The sequence below is a fragment of the Lithobates pipiens genome, unplaced genomic scaffold (genome assembly GCF_037356315.1).
Source record: "Lithobates pipiens isolate NorthernLeopardFrog02 unplaced genomic scaffold, aLitPip1_a1.2 Scaffold_27, whole genome shotgun sequence".
In the NCBI taxonomy this organism is placed as follows: Eukaryota; Metazoa; Chordata; class Amphibia; order Anura; family Ranidae; genus Lithobates; species Lithobates pipiens.
The window spans coordinates 12,368,604-12,393,324 of NW_027507788.1; the positions used below are offsets into that span (position 1 = coordinate 12,368,604).

The 24,721-nt window shown below is 47.1% G+C and overlaps 1 long non-coding RNA gene across 1 annotated transcript in view; it reads right to left on the bottom strand.

Moving 5' to 3' along the window:
- Positions 1–1,416: 1,416 nt before the first annotated feature.
- The window catches only part of LOC143933096 (uncharacterized), a 28,530-nt gene continuing 5,225 nt past the window's right edge, over positions 1,417–24,721 (bottom strand). Inside the window, exons 2-4 of the long non-coding RNA XR_013263010.1 lie at positions 9,273–9,430; positions 7,189–7,224; positions 1,417–1,749 (exon numbers count right to left, since the gene is read on the bottom strand). This is a non-coding gene — a long non-coding RNA (uncharacterized LOC143933096). The remainder of the gene's footprint in view (positions 1,750–7,188; positions 7,225–9,272; positions 9,431–24,721) is intronic.

A 24,721-nucleotide genomic window follows, 5' to 3' on the forward strand; every position in this document is an offset into this window, starting at 1 on the left:
GGACCCAAAGTGTCAATATTTTGTGTGGCCACCATTATTTTCCAGCACTGCCTTAACCCCCTTGGGCATGGAGGTCACCAGAGCTTCACAGGTCACCACCGGAGTCCTCTTCCCCTCCCCCATGACGACATCACGGAGCTGGTGGATGTTAGAGACCTTGCGCTCCTCCACCTTCCGTTTGAGGATGTCCCACAGATGATCAATAGGGTTTAGGTCTGGAGACATGCTTGGCCAGTCCATCACTCTTACCCTCAGCTTCTTTAGCAAGGCAGTGGTCATCTTGGAGGTGTGTTTGGGGTCATTATCATGTTGGAATACTGCCCTGCGGTCCAGTCTTTGAAGGGATGGGATCATGCTCTGCTTCCTTATGTCACAGTACATGTTGGCATTCATGGTCCCCTCAATGATCTGTAGCCCCCCCCAGTGCCGGCAGCACTCATGCAACCTCCAGACCATGACACCCCCACCACCATGCTTGGCTGTAGACAAGACACACTTGTCTTTGTCCTCCTCACCTGGTTGCCACCACACACTTGTCACCATCTGACACCAAATACGTTTATCTTGGTCTCATCAGACCACAGGACATGGTTCCAGTAATCCATCTCCTTTGTCTGCTTGTCTTCAGCAAACTGTTTGGGGGCTTTCCCATGCATCATCTCTAGAAGAGGCTTCCTTCTGGGACAAATTGAATAATAATGAAAGTGGCGCTTACTCTATGAGCCAAAAAATAAATAAAAATAATAATAATAATAGTAAGATAATCTTCAGCTAATTAAGTGCAAAATACAAAAGTGACAGTGCACCAAATACGAAAATTAACATTGGTGCATTAGTTTTTTTACATTATAATTTTCCTTCTGGGATGACAGCCATGCAGACCAATTTGATGCAGTGTGCGGCGTATGGTCTGAGCACTGACAGGCTGACCCCCCACCCCTACAACCTCTGCAGCAATGCTGGCAGCACTCATACCTCTATTTCCCAAAGACAACCTCTGGATATGACGCTGAGCACGTGACCTCAACTTCTTTGGTCGCCCATGGCGAGGCCTGTTCTGAGTGGAACCTGTCCTGTTATACTGCTGTATGGTCTTGGCCACCGTGCTGAAGCTCATTTTCAGGGTCTTGGCAATCTTCCTGTAGCCTAGGCCATCTTCATGTAGAGCAACAATTCTTTTTTTCAGATCCTCAGGGAGTTCTTTGCCATAAGCAGGAACACCGATCCATGTCTTCGAGCAGTCAAAGCACCTCCTTCACAGTTAGAAAGCACTCCCTAGGCACACATTTAACCCTTTGATCGCCCCCGATGTTAACCCCTTCCCTACCAAAAAATATGTAGCAAAATACATATTGACCAAAATTGATGAATACATTTGATTTTTTAATTTTTTTTTATTGGATATGTTTCATAGCAGAAAGTACACAGCGTCGCTTGACCATGCAATTGTCAATTAAAGCAACATAGTGCTGTACTGTATCGCAAAAAAATGGCCTGGTCAGGAAGCGGGGGAGGGGGGGGGGGAACCTTCCGGAGGTCAAGTGGTTAACTTGTAGAATGGGAAACCCTCTTGAAAAAACATTTCAGAGTTCCAGTTTAAATAAATTTGTATAGATGTCATTTTCTCTTTACTTTTTCTCCTCTTTCATAGAGATCAGTGGAGTTGGCTTTCCTATCCAGAGGTCTTCTTGGAAACCAACTTGATGTGCGGATGAAGCTGGCAGAATCGGTGAATATATCTGAAGAGCACTGATAAAAAGACAAACTCATTACCAATGTGACAAGTCAGCTGCCCACACATAGTCCAATCTGATGTCTCATAGATCTATGTAATGTGAAGGTCTGCCTGATTGGATATAACTTGAATGCAGTGTTTAGGAATGCCCACACATGGGCAAAAGTCAAAGCGAAGGTAGTAAAGTACCTGAATCTGTCTTGGTATCTGCTTCCTGCCATGGGTGCACGGAGGGAAGGAAGGGTCAGTACTAGGAGCCAATCAGGCTGTATTTCATGCACATGCCCGAGTGGCCCAATGGTCAGTCCGCCCCTGCTTACAGGGAACATGCTGACAGGAGGAAAAGATAAAGTGAGCACAGATGATGTCCTATACCTGTGTTAGAGGTGGGTAGGTGACACCACTGTATTCCATAGCTCTAACAGAGCAAGTGGTACCACCCTCCAGTCTGGCAGAGGTGTACATACCACAGAAGTGGCTGGACCAATTGCATATACTTTGGCAGATAAGACAGATCACATATGTATATTTGAACTTTGTAATTAGCTGTTTTCCTGGAGTTCAGCTTTTAGATTGTAAGCTCTGATGATCAGGACCTTCTGATAACTCTTGTATTCGAATGTATTGCAGCTATACTGTCTCCCTTAATTTTGTTAAGTGCTGTGCATGCTGTTGGTGCTATACAAATAATAATAAAATACAATATAAATAAACCAATACAGTATTAAATCTATCTAAATATTATTATTATTATTTATTATCGTGTGTGCGTATCTATATCTATATAATATCTATCTATCTATCTATCTATCTATCTATCTATCTATCTATCTATCTATCTATCTATCTATCTATCTATCTATCTATCTATCTATCTATCTATCTATCTATCTATCTATCTATCTATCTATCTATCTATCTATCTATCTATCTATCTATCTATCTATCTATCTATCTATCTATCTATCTATCTATCTATCTATCTATCTATCGTATACATTAATTATATATAATAATAATAATAATAATAATAAATAATAAAATATGTGTATATATATATATATATATATATAAATCTATTTTTTTATTATTATTATCTATAAATAATTGTATTAATGCATACATTTATTTCATTATATATATTAAATATATTATTTTGTATTATTTATAATTAATTGTATTAATGTATACACTTATTGAATTATATATATTAAACATATTTTTTTGTATTATTTATAATTAATTGTATTAATGTATACACTTATTGAATTATATATATTAAATATAAATATATCATCATTATTATTATTATTATTATTTTTATCAATAATATAAATAATATATATAAGTTTTATCTCTCTCTCTCTCTCTCTCTCTCTCTCTCTCTCTCTCTCTCTCTCTCTCTCTCTCTCTCTCTATATATATATATACCGTATATACTCGAGTATAAGCCGAGATTTTCAGCCTCTTTTTTGAGGCTGAAAGTGCCCCCTCGGCTTATACTCGAGTCACCGCTGTCTGACTGCTCGATCAGCGTATCGAGCAGACAGACGGCGGACATTAAAATTCAAAAGCCGCGCCTCCTTCTCCGCCTCCGCCTGTGATAGGCGGAACACTGAATTTCCCAGCAGTCAGTGTTCCGCCTATCACGGACATCCGTTCATTCTCATACTACGGACGAGTATGAGAGGATGTCCGTGATAGGCGGAACACAGGCTGCTGGGAAATTGAGTGTTCCGCCTATCACAGGCGGAGGCGGAGAAGGAGGCGCGGCTTTTGAATTGTAGAATGGCCGCCGAGAAGAGCGGCGATCCTGGAGCGGCGATCCATCGGCACGACACGGGACGGAGGAGGCACGGGACGGAGGAGGCACGGGACAGAGGAGGCACGGGACAGAGGAGGCACGGGACAGAGGAGGCACGGGACAGAGGAGGCACGGGACAGAGGAGGCACGGGACAGAGGAGGCACGGGACAGAGGAGGCACGGGACAGAGGAGGCACGGGACAGAGGAGGCACGGGACAGAGGAGGCACGGGACAGAGGAGGCACGGGACAGAGGAGGCACGGGACAGAGGAGGCACGGGACAGAGGAGGCACGGGACAGAGGAGGCACGGGACAGAGGAGGCACGGGACAGAGGAGGCACGGGACAGAGGAGGCACGGGACAGAGGAGGCACGGGACAGAGGAGGCACGGGACAGAGGAGGCACGGGACAGAGGAGGCACGGGACAGAGGAGGCACGGGACAGAGGAGGCACGGGACAGAGGAGGCACGGGACAGAGGAGGCACGGGACAGAGGAGGCACGGGACAGAGGAGGCACGGGACAGAGGAGGCACGGGACAGAGGAGGCACGGGACAGAGGAGGCACGGGACAGAGGAGGCACGGGACAGAGGAGGCACGGGACAGAGGAGGCACGGGACAGAGGAGGCACGGGACAGAGGAGGCACGGGACAGAGGAGGCACGGGACAGAGGAGGCACGGGACAGAGGAGGCACGGGACAGAGGAGGCACGGGACAGAGGAGGCACGGGACAGAGGAGGCACGGGACAGAGGAGGCACGGGACAGAGGAGGCACGGGACAGAGGAGGCACGGGACAGAGGAGGCACGGGACAGAGGAGGCACGGGACAGAGGAGGCACGGGACAGAGGAGGCACGGGACAGAGGAGGCACGGGACAGAGGAGGCACGGGACAGAGGAGGCACGGGACAGAGGAGGCACGGGACAGAGGAGGCACGGGACAGAGGAGGCACGGGACAGAGGAGGCACGGGACAGAGGAGGCACGGGACAGAGGAGGCACGGGACAGAGGAGGCACGGGACAGAGGAGGCACGGGACAGAGGAGGCACGGGACAGAGGAGGCACGGGACAGAGGAGGCACGGGACAGAGGAGGCACGGGACAGAGGAGGCACGGGACAGAGGAGGCACGGGACAGAGGAGGCACGGGACAGAGGAGGCACGGGACAGAGGAGGCACGGGACAGAGGAGGCACGGGACAGAGGAGGCACGGGACAGAGGAGGCACGGGACAGAGGAGGCACGGGACAGAGGAGGCACGGGACAGAGGAGGCACGGGACAGAGGAGGCACGGGACAGAGGAGGCACGGGACAGAGGAGGCACGGGACAGAGGAGGCACGGGACAGAGGAGGCACGGGACAGAGGAGGCACGGGACAGAGGAGGCACGGGACGACGGCGGCTCGGGACGGAGGCTTGGGACACAGGTAGGCTGGACACACACACAAGGCTGCACGGATGGACACACACACACACACACACACACACACACACACACACACACACACACACACACACACACACACACACACACACACACACACACACACACACACACACACACACACACACACACACACACACACACACACACACACACACACACACACACACACACACACACACACACACACACACACACACACACACACACACACACACACACACACACGGATGAATGGATGAATACACACACACACACAGGGATGGATGGATGGATGGATACACACACAGGGATGGATGGACGGACACACACACAGGGATGGATGGATGGACACACACACAGGGATGGATGGACGGACACACACACAGGGATGGACGGACACACAGGGATGGACAGCCATGTCTCACCCTCGGCTTATACACGAGTCAATAAGTTTTCCAGTTTTTTGGGGGTAAATTGGGGGCCTCGGCTTATATTCGGGTCGGCCTATACGGTATATATATATATATATATATATATATATATATATATATATATATATATATATATATAATTATTTGTAGTTATAATTATTTTTTATTATTATTACTATTATTTATAATTGCATTAAGGTATACATTTATTTAATTATATATTTTAATTAAAAGTATATTTTTTTGTAATATTATTATTATTTATAATTAATTGTATTAATGTATACACTTATTTAATTATATATATTATAAATATATTATTATTATTATTATTATTATTAATAATAATAATAATAATAATAATATCAACAATAACAATAATAATAATAATAATAAATATAAAAATATATATAAATAAATATATACATGTATATCATTTACCCCCTTGCCACCGAGCATACGCAGATATGCGGCCTCGGCTTTCAGGGGTTATACCGGGATGATGCCCGCTGCTGCAGGCATCATCCTGGTACTGTTTTTTAGAGCCAGCGATCGGCTTTCCAGTGATAACAACCGATGCGGCTAAAAGCTGTTATACCGGAGGAGCGGGAGGGGACGCCCCCCCCCCCCCCCCCACCCACTGCTCTGACTGGGGCTCCTGTTCCATCGGGAGCCCCAATCAACAATCCGCCGCTTCTATCGGCTAGGGACACACTGGATTGAAGCTGTAAGTGGCTTCATTCCAGTCTCCTGATCGTAAACACGGAAGCGACGTCATGACGTCACTTCCCGTTTACTGGTCTGCCAATGGCGCCGGTTTTAAAAAAATATACAGTATTCAGAATCGCTGAAAATGGCGATCTGAATACTTTGAAGTACAAAGGAGGATCGGGGGTCTTTTAGACCCCGATCCCTCCATAAAGAGTACCTGTCACCACCTATTACTGTCACAAGGGATGTTTACATTCCTTGTGACAGCAATAAAAGTGATCAAAAATTTTACTTTTTAAAAAAAAACAATTTATTAATTAAAAAAATAAATAAGAAAAAAAAAGAAATTTTAAAAGCGCCATCGTCGCCGCGAGCTCGCACAGCATACGAAGTCACGCCCGCATATGTAAACGGTGTTCAAATCACACATGTGAGGTATCACCGCGATCGTCAGAGCGAGAGCAATAATTCTAGCACTAGACCTCCTCTGTAACTCTAACCTGGTAACCGTAAAAAAATGTAAAGCGTCGCCTATGGAGATTTTTAGGTACCGTAGTTTGTCGTCATTCCACGAGTGCATGCAATTATAAAGCGTGACATGTTGGGTATCTATTTACTCAGCGTAACATCATCTTTCACAATATACAAAAAAATTGGGCTAACTTTACTGTTTAGTTTTTTTAAAATTCATGAAAGTGTCCCTTTTCCGAAAAAGTTGCGTTTAAAACACCACTGCACAAATACCGTGTGACATAAAATATTGCAACAATCACCATTTTATTCTCTAGATTCTCTGCTAAAAGTATATATATAATATTTGGGGGTTCTAAGTAATTTTCTAGCAAAAAAATACGGATTTTAACTTGTAAACACCAAATGTCAAAAATAGGCTTAGTCATGAAAGGGTTAATACAATTAATTATTAATAATAATAATATATTTATAATTAATTAATATAAATTAATTAATTTATAATATTCTTGAGGGTGGGGTTACAGCCAAATGTTTGTGCTCATTTGCATAATGGAATGTTCTCAATTTATAATTCCCTGTAAATTGTGAATATTTAGGAAGGTAAAAAGGACTCACCTCTTCCAAACAATTTGTTCAGCTTTTCTTCTCCTTCTGTAGAGAATAACAATAAGAACAATTGTTAGAGTTTTGATTGGTTGAAGAATACATATGAAAATACAAGAAATAACTACAAGGGGGCTCCTAAAACAGTAAACTGTGGCCTCCTGGGCCACATATGACCCATTGGTTGACCCTTCAACCTGGCTTCATGGTTTTGGATGCTAATGGACCTGGCCCCAAAACTCCCATCAGCATGGGACATTTATTTACTCCCATGTACCACCAATACACTGCCATTTTTCTTACTTCCACTGATGTAGGGGCATCTTTACTCCCATCAGGGCTGGATTAACGTAGGGGCTATTGGAGCTGCAGCTCCAGGCCCCTACCTTAATATAGGCCCAGCCAACCAAAAAGGACAGACTTCTCATGGAAAGCAATGGGCCAACAGGAAGAGATCTCCACTGACAGGCCCTGCATTCCACATGCACTGCCTGGGCAGGGTGGTGGGATTGATAATGGGCACTACATGAGCAGTCCTAACAGAAGCCTGGGGCACGACAATGCAGGCCTCTTACAGAAACTTGGCAAATCAAATGCCAGGCTTCCCTAGTGTTATGCCTGTACGGCTGCACAATTTTGAGTTTGGGCGCATGCCAGCACAGGCTCCTGGAAAGCAGAAGGGTGACCAGTAAAGGGTCCACCAAAATCCTCAGCACCAAGCATATGATGCTCTTAATCCGGCTCTGACTCCCATGGCAACTGACATAGGGGCACCTTTACTCCTACAACCACTAGAATAAGGACATCTTTGCTCCCATGACCACTAATTTAGGGGCATCCTTACTCCCGTAACTATTGGTGTAAGGGGCATCTTTATTCCTAAAAGAACTGTGGAAGGGGAAATTTTACTCCTACAGCTATTGACGTAATGTCATCTTTACTTCCATAAGTTTACTCCCACAACCACTGACGTAGGGGCATTCTTACTCCCGTGACCATTGGTGTAGGAGGCATCTTTATTTCTAAGCCCTTGTACACACGGATGGAGATTCCGACGGAATGTGCCCTATCGGACCGTTTTGTCCGATAATCCGACTTGTCCGTAAAATTTTCCGACAAAATGCTCCGATCGGACATACTCCGATCATGTGTAGCCTACTCCGACGGACAAAGTGCCACGCATGCTGTGATCAAATTCCTAGACCAAAGCTATTGACTACTAGCCTGAACATAGTCCAGTCGTAACGAAATAATGTCATCACGTTATGTACAATCGGATTTTCCGACAACTTTGTCCGACCGTGTGTATGCAACAGTTTCGGACAAAATCCGTCGGACAAAATCCGTCTGACAAAATCTAACGGATTTGGTTGTCAGAATGTCCGACCGCGTTTACAAGGGCTAAGACCACAGAGGAAGGGGCAATTGTACTCCCATGACCACTGATGTAGGGGCATCCTTACTCCCATGACCATTGGTGTAGGAGGCATCTTTATTCCTAAAACCACTGAGGAAGGGCAGTTTTACTCCCATGACCACTGACATAGGGACATCTTTACTTCGGTAAGGTCATCTTTACTCCCGCAGCCTCTGCTATAATGGCTTATTTACTTCCATAAGGGCATGGCCACTCCCATGACCCCTGGCATACTGCAGTGGCACCTTTGCTTCCACAGCCACTGACATAGGGGGCTTCTTTACTGCCAAGGCCACTGACATGAGTACCAATGATGTTGAGGCATCTTTATTTCCATGACCTTTGGAAAAGGGTGCTTTTTTACTCCTACAACTACTGATGTAGGGGCATCTTTATTCCCACGACCATTGGCATAAGGGGTAGCTTTATTCCTCAGACCACTGAGAAAAGGGCATCTCTACTCCCACGACCACTGACATAAGGGAATATTTTACACTTACTAATTTTGAGGCATTTTTTACTCCCACTAAACGCCAACACCGGGGCAATTAAGTTTACTCCTACTGGCCACAATGTGGCCCCCAATAGTGAAATAATTAATTTTCTTTAAGGTTTGAGGACCCCCCCTGCTCAAGGTTGGCCTTTAACATACACTATATGGAGCTGGGTCTTTTCTTACCTGGTCTTAATACAGCAGTATATGCATACAATTATTATGGCAATTACCACCACAATAGGCAAAATCATAAGCAGCCATAATAGGGGATCCCCATAACAACGCTCTGCTTCCATTGAGCTGTCGTTCTTGTATTGGATCAAAGTTTTCATTCCAACGACCTGAAATAAAACACAAAGAGAAAGACAGTGCATTATTCAGTCCATCCAAAGGTGATATCTATGTGCTTGATGGATGCTGGAGGCAGGGCAGCCATCAGAAATGTTGGGGCCCCTTACACAGCTTTAGGTCTGGGACCATTCCTCAAAGCCCGCCCACTGGCTGTCCAACTGAATCCAACCATTGGCTATCCCACCAAGTTCTTCAGTGCACACACTTTTATTTTAATACTCTTACAGCCAAATATATCCTCCATCCCATATCCTCTTCCTCCTCCACTCCCATATCCTCCATCCCTTGTCCTCATCCATCCCATGTGCTCCTCTTTTTCTTCCAGTCCTTTCTCCCCCATCCCATGTCCTCCTCCTCCATCCCATGTGCTCCTTTTCCAGTCCCATCTCCTCCATCCCATGTCCTCCTGCTCCTCCAGTCCCATCTCCTCCTTTCCACACCACCCTCCTTTTGCAGTCCCATATTTTCCATCCCATGTCCTCCTCTTTCTCCATTCTAGGTCCTTCTCCTCCATCTCATGTCCTCCTCCTCCATACCATGTGCTCCTTTTCCAGTCCCATCTCCTCCATCCCATGTCCTCCTCCTCCATCCCATGTGCTCCTTTTCCAGTCCCATCTCCTCCATCCCATGTCCTCCTGCTCTTCCAGTCCCATCTCCTCCATTCCACACCACCCTCCGTTTGCAGTCCCATATTTGCCATCCCATGTCCTCCTCTTTCTCCATTCTAGGTCCTTCTCCTCCATCTCATGTCATCCTTCTCCAGTCTCATCTCCCCTCTGTCGGTCCTCTCTTATAGTGTCCTCCCTCTGTAGTCCTTCTATGCCATCATTACAGCCCGATCCAGTGTAATTCCTCCAGTATGTAGAGGAGAGGAGTGTGGAGGTATGACAGTTGCAGAATGGGGAAGGATTTATTTTAATGGCAGTCTGCGGGGTGACCAGGGAGTGATGTTGGGAAGATAAGGGTCTGAGTGATGTCCGACTTCCGTCAGCTAGATATATGAGGTGGTCTGGGGGTGATGCAAGCTGGTGGGAGTAGGGGGCTGAGATGTGGTCAGATAGTGATGTTTATAATAATAAAAAAAACTATTGTGCTCATCTACTAATATATACAACAATACATAATACGGCAGGCGCCGTTGATCTTCGGCTATTTTTGCAATCTGTGTGTTCTGTGTACTGCGCATGCCCAGTACACAGCGGACACGGACACTATCCGATGGGGGACACAATGTGATAGTACACCGGCCTGCAGTAGTTACAGTGAGTTCCACCCCTCAGCACACTGCACTGGTGATCGGAGGAAGGGGGGGGGAGGGTTGAATCAGAGTTCTCACTCACAGTGCAGGAGACGGAGGCACAGAAGAGTTTTGGAGGTTCTAAATACATACACCACCGGCACAGCGTATGTATTTAGAAGCTGCTGTCCCCGCAGTGGCAAGTGTACCCCCCCCCCCCCCCATCTACTTACCCTGGGCCCTCAGTCTGCCCCTGGTCAGAATGGAGGAGACTGGCTCCATCAGCTGGGTGACGACGTGCTACTGTGATAAGCAGCCGACACCTGTCACAGAGCGGTTCATTGCAGCGCCAGTCCACAGAGGATATACGGGAAAGTTCCCAAAGCAGCAGTTCCCGCTCGGGCCCCTAGAGACGCCGGGGCCCCTTACAGTTGTATGGGCTGTATCCCCCCGATGGCGGCCCTGGTTGGAGGGCTTAACCTTCTGGTCCCCTGCTGGCTACTTCTGTTTTGAGGGGGAACTCTGGTGTAGATTTTCCCTCATTTCCTGTCTGGTGAAACCATTGTCAATGGGATAGGAAGTGGTTAGAAATCTCTCTCTCACGTAGATAGCAGTGTAAACCCTACAGGCATTCTAAGCTTTCCCCAGCCCATCCAAATCCAAAATAATCCAGAAATAATTTTGTATTTCCCATTACATCATTCCTCAGAACTCATTCACACTTTGCATTTTTCTGTACTTGGCAGGGCACAATTGTTTTTTATGTGCACCGACAACACCACAATGCTGGTGTGAAGTGCTGAGGAAGCGCTTACAATCCAACTGTACTGGAAGAAGCTGATAGCACAGGCATCAAAGAGTGACAGTATCAGCACACCGTCCTCTAACATCAATATTCAACTATATCAGCCGTCTGGGAAAAAGATTGTTGGATTTTGAGATTTGATGTATCTAGACCAGTGATTCTCAACCAGGGTTCCTCCAGAGGTTGCTAGGGGTTCCTTCAACATTGGGCAATTTCTGCCTCTCGGATAAGTTCCCACCGATACTATTGATCTTTTTAGCTATCTGTAAGGAGATAATTCTTCCCAATGACCACAAGTGTAAGGACCATTCTTCCCACTGACCATCACACTAATGTATTATGAGTTGTAGATTTCTATTTTTTAGCAGGGGGTTCCCCGAGACCGGAGAACTATTTCAAGGGTTCCTCTGTGTTGAAAAGGTTGAGGAAGGCTGATCTAGACCCTGGCACCCAGGTCATGTGCTTTCGGTCCTCTGCTTAGTGCCTGGGGTCTTCTACTGAGCAACCTGAGTCTAATACTGGGTGCCAGGGCTCTTCTACTGAGTGTCTGCATCTTCTACTGTCCTATCCAAGTTCAAAATCCTTCAATAAAATACAAAAACAAACATACGGACTGTTCATTGATTTTCTCAAGAGTGACTGGGAAGTGAATGACAAGCTGGGCAGGGTGACAGGTGGACCACAATATCCAGCTACCCCTGCTGTACAGAATGGAGCAAAGTCCCTTTCTATTTGAAGGAATTAAATGGACACTACTCTTCAAAACATGAGCCGGCGTCCCCTTTAGCCTACACCCAGCAGCTGACTTCTAACACCCAGAGGGGGAATCGGCAAAACCGGTCTCTAGGATCCCTTTAGGGGGTCTGTACCCAAAAGGCCCTGGTCACAGGTCACCTTCCTCCGTGATACCAGACATGATCCATGGACATGCTCCCTCAGTCAGTTCTTATACCGGGCATAGTATGGGGCATAGTAGACGACTTTGCGGTCGAAACGCGCAGGGATATCGTTTCCTGCTCCCCATATTGCTTTTATCTTTTTATTTATCACGTGATTTTGTGCTTTTTTTATGTACTGACTTTTTATGTACTATATTTTTTTATAAATAAACCTTCATTGGTTCAAACTTCGCTATGCAAAGCATTTTGTTCATGCTTTCCCCCTTATGGTGAGCCTGTTGGAGCCACTTTCTGGATCGTGTCTAGTTGAGACCAGTGGGAGTCCTTTTTAGTCTGCGGAGGTCTACACCTGGGTAAGCTGACTGAGAAATTGGACATCAAGGAGAGTGACAGTCAGTTTGGAGGAGATGCATCACTCGCTGGGGATCATTCCTTGGTAGGCCAGCAGAGCCTCTCTAAGCCTTCGTGACACATTGCTATATGGTATTTGTGTCCACCATCTCCGGTAAGAGTATCCATCTCTTCCAGTGAATATCTTGTAGATGATTGCAAGTGGGTCAACAGAATATTTGAACCTCCAGCTTTCAAAATTGTTATTAATGGACATTATTTTGTTTTCAGAGACTACATACCACTTAGTCGATTTTATATATATATATATATATATATATATATATATATATATATATATATATATATATATATATATATATATATATAGTAATATTTGGGGGTTATTTTAGCTTAAAAGGTAGAGCTTACCAGTGAGCTGGATCCACACCAGATGTCGTTTAAGGGCTCGTAGGCCCACTTTTATTAAAGAAAGAAAAGTCAGATAACAAAATAGTTGCCCACACAGGGGTTTCAGCTTTCCACAGCAGTAATGTATGTAGAACCAAAAATACCAAGCCACCTGGCTCTCTTTAGCAGCACTGCTGCTCAGACTTCTACTGCAGCCCTCTTGGCTCTTTAACAGAGTTCCTGTACACCCAGTACCTCAGCACTCTTTAACAGCTTCTCTTTCAGCCCACAAGCTTGGACCCTCTGTCTGCTCTGACAGACCGACCTGTGCAGACATGCACACTTCTTCTCCCTTACACGCCTGGACTCCTCGGGAGGGTGGAGCCCAGAACCATGGTGTTGGCTTTGTTTTAAGCCCAAGACCCACCTGTGCAATCATCCAGCCAGACTGCTGGCTGGTCCCAAAACCCGGTCCCAGGATTGGAGATTCCGTACTACCACATATCCCCCCCCTTTGTTTCGACCCAGAGGGCGGAACACCCAAGTTACTTTTGGCACCTCTGTGCCAGATACCATTTACAGAAGTACCCTCCTGTCCAACCTCGCTTCTCCTAACGGGGAACTCCACCCAATGCCTCCTTTGGTGTCTCCCTCTAAGCCTTACTGTCACTCTGCTATGAGCTTTGATGCGACCTTCCCAACTTTTCTTCCGAGTGCATTTCCACAAGCACTTCCTCTCCTGAAATCTTAATGGGTTCCCGTTGGTCTTTCTACCAACCCTTCTGCCTCCAAGCTTCAGGTTCCCAGGTTTCCCCAAAACTCTCTCAGCAGTACTGTTCTGAGACTGTAGGGGGCCTATTTCTATAGTTTTTAGAACGGAAACCCACCTCTTATTTCTGGTACCTGACTCAGCAGTCACTAATTGATTACCAGGTTTACCTGTACCTTTGGACACCACATTATCATGTACCATTAACACATTATTTGGTTCATCATTGACAGACATATTCAAACCAACATTAGACCTCTCAATGTTGCACATGTCACCAACGCCTTTTTTTTCAACATTTGCTAGGGCAGAGTCTGCAGAGGGCACACATACCAGAGGGCCGCCATCACCCACAGGAACCTCACAGGACGCCACCTCCCCTGGGTTCACCCACTCTGCAGGCAGCTGTCCTACCACTTGACTCGTTCTGATGCCATCTGTATTTTTATCCACCGGAACAGGCCAGCTCTCGTCTGATCCACATACAATTTTTACCACGCTCCTTGTCCATTCCCCTGTCCCGGGGACCTTATTAGGTTTGTCACCTAAACCAACCACTGGACTGGGGACCCCAGTCTTTTTAACCACCTTTGTTTGAGCCCTGGTCAGGATCTCTGCTGCTTTCAGGTCCACACATGGCCCTTCCACCTCATGTGGTTTTTCTACTGGTGCAGTATACGCGCCCTTCACCAACTGACTAGCACCACACTGGACCATAGCAGCAGAAATGCTTCCCATCTGGCTGTTAGGAGGTGAAACCACAGACATTTTAGGCTTATTTACCATTTCTCCAAAGTCTGTCTCAAGTATTTCTTCTGGACGTAATCTAGCAGCATACGTAGCGGCAACTTTTAACAAAAGTAGCAGATTTAGGAATAAACCATTCCTGTCCTGTTTTGCTTTGCTCTGTACAGCCTGCCATACAGTGCTCCACCTAGTGGTACTGCGCAGTACCAGCCCATCAGACTGTGGAGGAGACACACTAGTATAGATTGGCTGTACATCCCAAAGTTCAAGCATCTCTTTTAATGCTTCAGTTATAAACCAGGCCCTTGACTCCAGACCCAAGTCCTTCCTGGGTATTTTCATGACACTGGGGATGCAGAGAGACTCACTTGCTGAGACTTGAAAAGTTGCAACGGTTAACGGAACCTCCTCCCGGCTGGAGGTAAACACAGCCTGGTGCTCCACCAGAGCGCTGCCAATTGCTGGACTCATACCCAACTTCTCAGGCTCAGCATCAGTGAACTGCTCCAGAACATTACCAGCGACGTCACATTGACACTCCATGTCAACCTCAGTTTTGTGGGTCACGGACAATGTCTCTGCTATGCCCTTATTTGGTTCATCCTGCTCACCAGGGTTACCCCCGGCAGCAGCCACCGCGCCCTCAGGTACAGGCTGTTCTGCAGCCCCTCCTGCTGGCCCAGCAGAAACCGTGTCCACCTTATCTTTGTGCATAAAAGCCCTATCTATCAGGGAGATAAGATTTTTGCTCCAACTATCCCAATCTGTTGTATGTGCGCTCCCTTCTGCGGTATTCCTCAGCACCGATCCATCTGCCCAAGGAGACACATAAGAACAGACTGGCTCAGCTGCAGACTCATTACACCAGTCATTGTAAATCATGTCAGACTGTGGTAGCACAGGTTGCAATACACCATATACCTGCACATTTTTAGTACTAGCAGCTTGCACTAACACATTACTATTACACAGTACAGTTCCATTCTGTCCCACCAGAGTGACATCGCAGTTGTCCAGGGCAACCTCTGACTCCAACACATGAAGTTCCCTGGAGATTCCTGTGGACAACTGTGCTGTCTTACCGCCAGTTGCTACAGGCAACGGCCCATTTTTGATAACCCCAGGTTCTTTCAGAACAAAAGTTTTCCCAACAGCATTAAACTTTTCATTAACAGTAACACTTATAGCATTTTTAGCATTTGTAGGCTGTCCTAACCCATGGTCAACTTGAGCCTGACAGTCATTAAACACAACACTTTTAGTCATCAACACAGGTTCTATTTGGATTTTAACCCTTGCATTCCCACTATATAGGGAAAAGTCATTCTCAGGTGCACATTCAGTGGCCCCACTAACTGGGGTCACTCTCACATCGTCATGGACAGTCTCGTAACCAGTCCTTTTACACACAAAATCAGCAGTTCCAGCCATCACTTCATTAAAGACAGTCTTACCCACCGCAGTAGTTGGTGTCACCATCTTCATTTGAGTACGTCGTCTTATGCACCAGTCCTCTGCTGCACTTTTACTGGCCAACTCCTCCTGGTGGCCATGGGATGAAACTACAGCAGGCATCTCCCACCGTTTAGCACCCCCTGCAGGCACAACAGGAAACTTCTTGTTGCTAGGGGTGACTGCAAACATATTTTCACCGGAATCTGGGCCTACAGACAAAACCTTCTCAGCAACATTATCTCCAGCCGTATTCCACAACCTAGGGCAAGAAAACATGCCATGCCCCAGCTGGCCACATTCCAGGCATGTTACTGGACGACTTTTTCCCAAAGCGATTCTCTCCTGGTGATTCCCAGCTGGCCGGAATGCACAGGCCTCTTTGTGGGGACGCTGAACCAAACCTCTACTGCAGCTCCTTTCAGGCATAAATTTCACTCCGGTTGCCATGGGAGACCGCACTCTCCCAGCAGAACTTTGCTGGCTCTCTCCAACATAATAAACTGGCTCCTCCTTAAGCCACTTTCCACGATCCTTATTAGACATAGCCCATGGTACAGAGACAGCCCGACTGGCTTCCTTTGCGTTGCTATGGGCAACCACTCTCATCCTCAGCCTTTGATCAGCCTCTCTCCTTGCATATCGCATGGGCTTCTCTCTGCTGGATCCCATCTCATGCTGTGACACATTCACATCTTTCACAATAGCTGTTGTTTTAACTGCAGCAGCTTTGCCAGGGGCAACAACAGCCCTCTTCCAGTTATGGACATCCAGCGGCTTTTCCCTTGCACTGAGGGTTGGCTTCCTTTCCTCTGCAGCTTGGTCCAGTGCTGCTAAATGCCGCTTGCACCAATCCATTGCAGATTCAAATGCTGGTGGACTCTCCATAACAGCAGTCACCTGTGCACTCATTGCACCAGTGTTGCTAGGGACAACCCCAGCCATTTTTCTCCTTGATAAACTCTGATCAGGTATGTATGGGGCTCGTTCAGGCGGTAACAACCCCTCCAACCACAGAGCTCTGTCTCTCATTTCAGCAAACCTGGCTTCTTTTAAGAGCTTTGACCGCCCCATACTTAGAGACTCCAGAACAACTTTAAACAGTCCAGGAAAATGAAAGGGTCTCTTTTAAAGCAAGTTGCTTTTCTCTTAATGCAAGCTTTCCTCACCTGCACATTGCACACACTGATTGTGCTGTCTCATGCACACAAACACAGTTCATAGCAAGAGAAAAAAAAAAAAAAAAAAAAAAATTTTGACTTTTCATTCACAGGTACACCACCTGCAACACACAATGCCTTTTGCCTGGCTGCACTTCCACACACAGCCAATAGTTCCTGACTTGAACTTACTGTAGAGCAAGGACCCGGATTCCACCGTCTTGTGCCCGCATTCGAACACCACTTGTAATATTTGGGGGTTATTTTAGCTTAAAGGTAGAGCTTACCAGTGAGCTGGATCCACACCAGATGTCGTTTAAGGGCTCGTAGGCCCACTTTTATTAAAGAAAGAAAAGTCAGATAACAAAATAGTTGCCCACACAGGGGTTTCAGCTTTCCACAGCAGTAATGTATGTAGAACCAAAAATACCAAGCCACCTGGCTCTCTTTAGCAGCACTGCTGCTCAGACTTCTACTGCAGCCCTCTTGGCTCTTTAACAGAGTTCCTGTACACCCAGTACCTCAGCACTCTTTAACAGCTTCTCTTTCAGCCCACAAGCTTGGACCCTCTGTCTGCTCTGACAGACCGACCTGTGCAGACATGCACACTTCTTCTCCCTTACACGCCTGGACTCCTCGGGAGGGTGGAGCCCAGAACCATGGTGTTGGCTTTGTTTTAAGCCCAAGACCCACCTGTGCAATCATCCAGCCAGACTGCTGGCTGGTCCCAAAACCCGGTCCCAGGATTGGAGATTCCGTACTACCACAATATATATATATATATATATGTTCTATCTTTCACATTTTTATTTATTTAAATATTTTCTTAAGGTTGATATTTTCCCTTGGGTTCTGTTCAGAGGCGGCTCTAGACTTTCTGAGGCCTTAGGCAAAACTTAGACATGAGGCCCCACTCACGCCCATAATGGGAAAAATATTATAAAAATGATAAAAATTAACTGTATGAATGCATATATTAACTTAATTCCTATGAACTATGAATTCACCGTTTCTATAAATTTCTCTAGCCAATTATTCTTTAATCAAATATCATTAAACATAGGGTGGGTGGGTATATATGTTACACGCACACAGATATAGATCAAATTGTGCAGCTGCCTACTCATTATCCTTTGTGCTGTCTCATAAATGTGAAATTAATTTGTCAACAAAGTATAAAACAAAAAAAAAAGTAATTTTACAACATATTCTAAAACATAACCTGTTTAATGCAACAAGTCCAATCCAGCTAAGGAGCAGTCCCAGCTGAGGGATATAGTCATAGTCCAACCCAGCTGATAGACATAGTCCGACCCATCCAATCCAGCTAAGGGACAGTCCCAGATAAGAGACAGCCCAGCTAAGAGACAGTCCAATCCAGCTAAAGGACAGTCACCGACCTCACATCCATGATACAAGAGATGGTCAGAGACTGTGTACGGGCAATAATACAGGAGATGGTCAGAGACTGTGTGTGGACAATGATACAGGAGATGGTCAGAGACTGTGTGTGGACAATGATACAGGAGATGGTCAGAGTCTATGCAGACAATTATACAGGAGACGGTCAGAGACTGTGCAGACAATGATACAGGCAAGGGTCAGAGACTGTGGACAATGATACAGGAGATGGTTTTATTATGGTAATGACAAGCAAACTCTTACCTGGCTAACATGGTATCAAACGTTGGAGCCACTGACAGGGTGCTGACAGACAATCATGCAGGAGATGGTCATAGACTGCGGAAAATTATACAGGAGATGGTCAGAGACTGTGTGTGGACAATGAATCAGGAGATGGTCAGAGACTGTGTGTGGACAATGAATAAGGAGATGGCCAGAGACTGTGTGTGGACAATGATACAGGAGACGGTCAGAGACTGTGTGTGGACAATGATACAGGAGACGGTCAGAGACTGTGTGTGGACAAGGATACAGGAGACGGTCAGAGACTGTGTGTGGACAAGGATACAGGAGACGGTCAGAGACTTGCAGAGACAATGATACAGGAGACGGTTTTATTATGGTAATAACAAGCAAACTCTTACCTGGCTAACACGGTATGAAAAGTTGGAGCCACTGACAGGGTGCTGACAGACAATCATGCCACAAAGATGCAGGAGATGGTCAGATACTGTGCGCAGATAATGATACAGGAAATGGTCAGAGACTGTGGGCGGACAATGATACAGGAGCCACTGTGCCATCAAAAGCAGCCACCGTGCCAGTAATCGCAGCCACTGTGTCATCAAACACAGCCACTGTGTCATCAAACGCAGCCACTGTGCCCTCAAACGCAGCCACTGTGCCAAAACGCAGCCACTGTGCCCATCAATTGCAGCCACTGTGCCCATCAAACTCAGCCACTGTGCCCATCAAATGCAGCCACTGCGCCATCAAACGCAGCCACTGTGCCATCAAACGCAACCACTGTGCCATCAAACGCAGCCACTGTGCCCTTAAACGCAGCCACTGTGCCCTCAAACGCAGCGACTGTGCCCTCAAACGCAGCCACTGTGCCCATCAATTGCAGCCACTGTGCCCATCAAATGCAGCCACTGCGCCATCAAACGCATCCACTGTGCCATCAAACGCAGCCACTGTGCCCATCAAACGCAGCCACTGCGACATCAAACGCAGCCACCGTGCCAACAAAAGCAGCCACCGTGCCATCAAACACAGCCACTGTGCCATCAAACGCAGCCACTGTGCCCATCAAACGCAGCCACTGTGCCCATCAAACGCAGCCACTGCGACATCAAACGCAGCCACCGTGCCAACAAAAGCAGCCACCGTGCCATCAAACACAGCCACTGTGCCCATCAATTGCAGCCACTGTGCCATCAAACTCAGCCACTGTGCCCATCAAATGCAGCCACCGTGCCCATCAAATGCAGCCACTGCGCCATCAATTGCAGCCACCGTGCCATCAAACTCAGCCACTGTGCCCATCAAATGCAGTCACTGCGCCATCAAACGTAGCCACTGTGCTCATCAAACGCAGCCACCGTGCCATCAAACACAGCCACTGTGCCCATCAATTGCAGCCACTGTGCCATCAAACTCAGCCACTGTGCCCATCAAATGCAGCCACTGCACCATCAATTGCAACCACCATGCCATCAAACTCAGCCACTGTGCCCATCAAATGCAGCCACTGCGCCATCAAACACAGCCACTGTGCCATCAAACGCATCCACTGTGCCATCAAACGCAGCCACTGTGCCCATCAAACGCAGCCACTGCGACATCAAACGCAGCCACCGTGCCAACAAAAGCAGCCACCGTGCCATCAAACACAGCCACTGTGCCATCAAACGCAGCCACTGTGCCCATCAAACGCAGCCACTGTGCCCATCAAACGCAGCCACTGCGACATCAAACGCAGCCACCGTGCCAACAAAAGCAGCCACCGTGCCATCAAACACAGCCACTGTGCCCATCAATTGCAGCCACTGTGCCATCAAACTCAGCCACTGTGCCCATCAAATGCAGCCACCGTGCCCATCAAATGCAGCCACTGCGCCATCAATTGCAGCCACCGTGCCATCAAACTCAGCCACTGTGCCCATCAAATGCAGTCACTGCGCCATCAAACGTAGCCACTGTGCCCATCAAACGCAGCCACTGTGCCATCAAATGCAGCCACTGTGCCATCAAACGCAGCCACTGTGCCATCAAACACAGCCACCGTGCCCATCAAATGCAGCCACTGTGCCCATCAATTGCAGCCACCGTGCCCATCAATTGCAGCCACCGTGCCATCAAACTCAGCCACTGTGCCCATCAATTGCAGCCACCGTGCCATCAAACTCAGCCACTGTGCCCATCAATTGCAGCCACCGTGCCATCAAACTCAGCCACTGTACCCATCAAATGCAGTCATTGCGCCATCAAACGCAGCCACTGTGCCATCAAACGCCGCCACTGTGCCATCAAACGCAGCCACTGTGCCCATCAATTGCAGCCACTGTGCCATCAAACACAGCCACCGTGCCCATCAAATGCAGCCACCGTGTCATCAAACTCAGCCACTGTGCCCATCAAATGCAGCCACTGTGCCATCAATTGCAGCCACCGTGCCATCAAACTCAGCCACTGTGCCCATCAAATGCAGTCACTGCGCCATCAAATGCAGCCACTGTGCCAGCAAACGCAGCCACTGTGCCCATCAAACTCAGCCACTGTGCCATCAAACGCAGCCACTGTGCCATCAAACACAGCCACCGTGCCCATCAAATGCAGCCACTGTGCCATCAAACGCAGCCACTGTGCTCAATAATTGCAGCCACTGTGCCATTAAACCCAGCCACTGTGCCATCAATTGCAGCCACCATGCCATCAAACACAGCCACTGTAAAGCATCCTCAGTAAAGCAGATGAAAAGTTATTTTTAGAATGTGTGAAAATAAAACTGTCTTGTCAATGCAGAGTTAATATGGCCTTTGGACTCTTAGATTTGGTGGGGGTGCATTGTTGTTAGGTTTTTCATATATATATATATATATATATATATATATATATATATATATATATATATATATATATATATATATATGAAAAACCTATATATAAACTGTACCTGATGATCCTGCTCCTCGCCTTGGTGACAAATTTGTAAAGGCAGCAGGACTCAGTTGGAGAAGCAACACATGATGTTCTAGCTCTGCCCTGCAGTGCAATCTGGGAGTTGTAGTCTCTGCAGAGCACAGGCACCAGACGGCCATGTTAAAGTCTATGTGCCTGTGCTCTGTGGGAGAACTACAATTCCCGGCATGCAATGGGGCCGCCGTTAGGGGAAGGAAGGGCTAGGACTCGGAGGACAGCGCTGCTGCTATTGGACACACAGGCAGCCTAAGCCATGCATATTAGACAGTCGGACATACTCTTATCACCCCCCTCATCCACCGCCGCGGAGCTCACTCTGTCTGCAGCTGTGTGCAGCGCGCCCGCCGCTCGCTCACCCCGCCGTTTGAGAGACACTCCACACAGCAGCAGACAGTGCAGCACAACACCTCAGAGACAAATTAGGCAATCGCTCGATGGCGAGGCCCTTCCTGTGGGCGAGGCCTAAGGCAATCGCCTAATTTGCCTAATTAAAGAGCCGCCTCTGGTTCTGTTATCACTAAATGGAATCTCATCTTGGTTCAAAGTCACTTATTGTAGTGATTTTTTTTCACTATTTCCATAGTTTATCTAGCGCTGCACTTTTTGTTATTTTGCTTATTGAAACTTGGTTTGTTTGTGTATCAGCAGCTTGGCTGTGTTATTCACAGAGCACATTATAGAGTGCGGTTGTATGGTAGCGCAGTGTTTTCCTTTTTTCTTTTTTAGCTCTTAGCCCTTGTACACACGGTCGGAGATTCCGACAACCAAATCCGTCGGATTTTGTCCAAAACTGTTGCATACACACGGTCGGACAAAGTTGTCGGAAAATCCGACGTGATGACGTTATTTCGTTACGACGGGACTACGTTCAGGTTAGTAGCCAATTGCTTTGGTGTAGGAATTGGATCTGAGCATGCGTGGCACTTTGTCCGATCGGAATTCTCTACACATGATCGGAGTATGTCCGATCAGAGCATTTTGGCTGAAAATTTTACCAACAAGTTGGAAAACTTGGTCCGTCGGATACTCCGACGGAAACAGTCCGAAGGAGACCGCATACAGTTGGAATATCCGACAAAACGGTCCGATCTGACACATTCTGTCGGAATCTCCGACCGTGTGTACAAGGGCTAAGCGAAAAATAACGTCATCACGTCTTTTCACGGATTTTCCGACAACTTTGTCCGACCGTGTGTATGCAACAGTTTCGGACAAAATCCGTCGGACAAAATCCGATGGATTTGGTTGTCGGAATCTCCGACCGTGTGTACAGGGGCTTAGTATAACCCTAGGTTTCAGCATTCACTGTTCAGGCCATCAGGTCACCCACCTGAGGCCGCATGGCAGCCTGTTCTGGGGGGGAAGCGACAGACCCCCCCCCCCCCCCGCCTTGTCCAGTGGTGAGATGATTTGAGCTTTGTGCATTATCCTGCTGGAAGGAGCGGGGCCGTCTTTAATATTGACTGGACCCTGGGCAAAACTTTTCTTGGGCCCCTCCTCATGCAGTTTCGCTCTCCACCTGCTCTGAGACATACAATAAATAGCAGCTAGACTCAAAATCAGTTTACTGAATCAGATCAGGCAGCTATTGTGATTGGTTGCCAGAGGTTACATTGTATTATTACTGCTCACTGACTGGTTGCTAGAGGTTACAGCACACATTACAGCTCACTGATTAATTACTAGAGGTTACAGCACATGATTTCTGCTTGTTGATTGGTTGCTAGAGATTACTGTGGATATGACCTCAGGGGAGCATAATATACATATCATCATATTACCGCAATCTCCTCCTCACAGAAGGAGAACCCGGTAACATCTCGTTACCGCGGTTTGTTTACATTCTGTGACCGGCTGTGATTGGACACAGCCGGTCACGTGGTAAAGAGCCAATTTCATTGGCTCTTTACTGCGATCGGGGTTGGGCTGTGTCAGGGTGACAAGCCGCATCCCCGATCGGCGCTCTGCACGCGCCCTAGGCGCGTGCACGAGCCCTATAACAGCACAGTACATGTGACCAGCTGTGATTGGACACGGCCAGTCACATGTATCGGGGGGGGGGGGTCGATGGGGAGGAAAATCCCACAGATCGGGGATGGGCTGTGTCCGAGGGACACAGCTCATCCACGGGGGCCCGCAGGAACGGCACAATACCGAGGCCGTCATATGATGTCCACCCAGGATGGGAGATCCCATCTGTGGCCGTCATTTGACTATGGACCGGTATTGAAGTGGTTAAGGTAGAGGACATGTCATAAAATCCAATCTCAAGTTGACATTGGCATCATCCCATAAATCAATATGGTATTTTTGAAAACGAAAGTAGTGGCCCTTGAAATATGCCAAATGAGAACAAAGTAACTTTGTTCTCATTTGGCATATTTCAAGTCCCACTACTTTTGTTTTCAAAATGACCGTGGTTATTTGAGTTCCTGTTGCCTTTCTATCATCTGGAACCAGTCTGCCCCATTCTCCTCTGATCTCAACAAGGCATTTTCCTCCACACAACTGCTGCTCACCGGATATTTTCTCTTTTTCCCAACTTTCTCTGTAAACCCGAGAGACGGCTGTGTGTGAAAATCCTGGAAATACTCAGACCGGCCCGTCTGGCCCCAACAGCCATGCCACCCTCAAAGTCACTTTAATCCTCTTTCTTCCCCAGTCTGATGCTCGGTTTGAACTTCAGGAAGTCGTCTTCACCACGTCTAGATGCCTAAATGCATTAAGTTTCTGCCATGTGATTGGCTGGTTAGCAATTTATGTTACCCAAGCAATTGAACAGGTGTACCTAATAAAGTGTCCGGTGAGTGTATACAGTACCTTGCAAAAGTTTCCCCCCCCCCCCCCTTGGCTTTTTACCTAT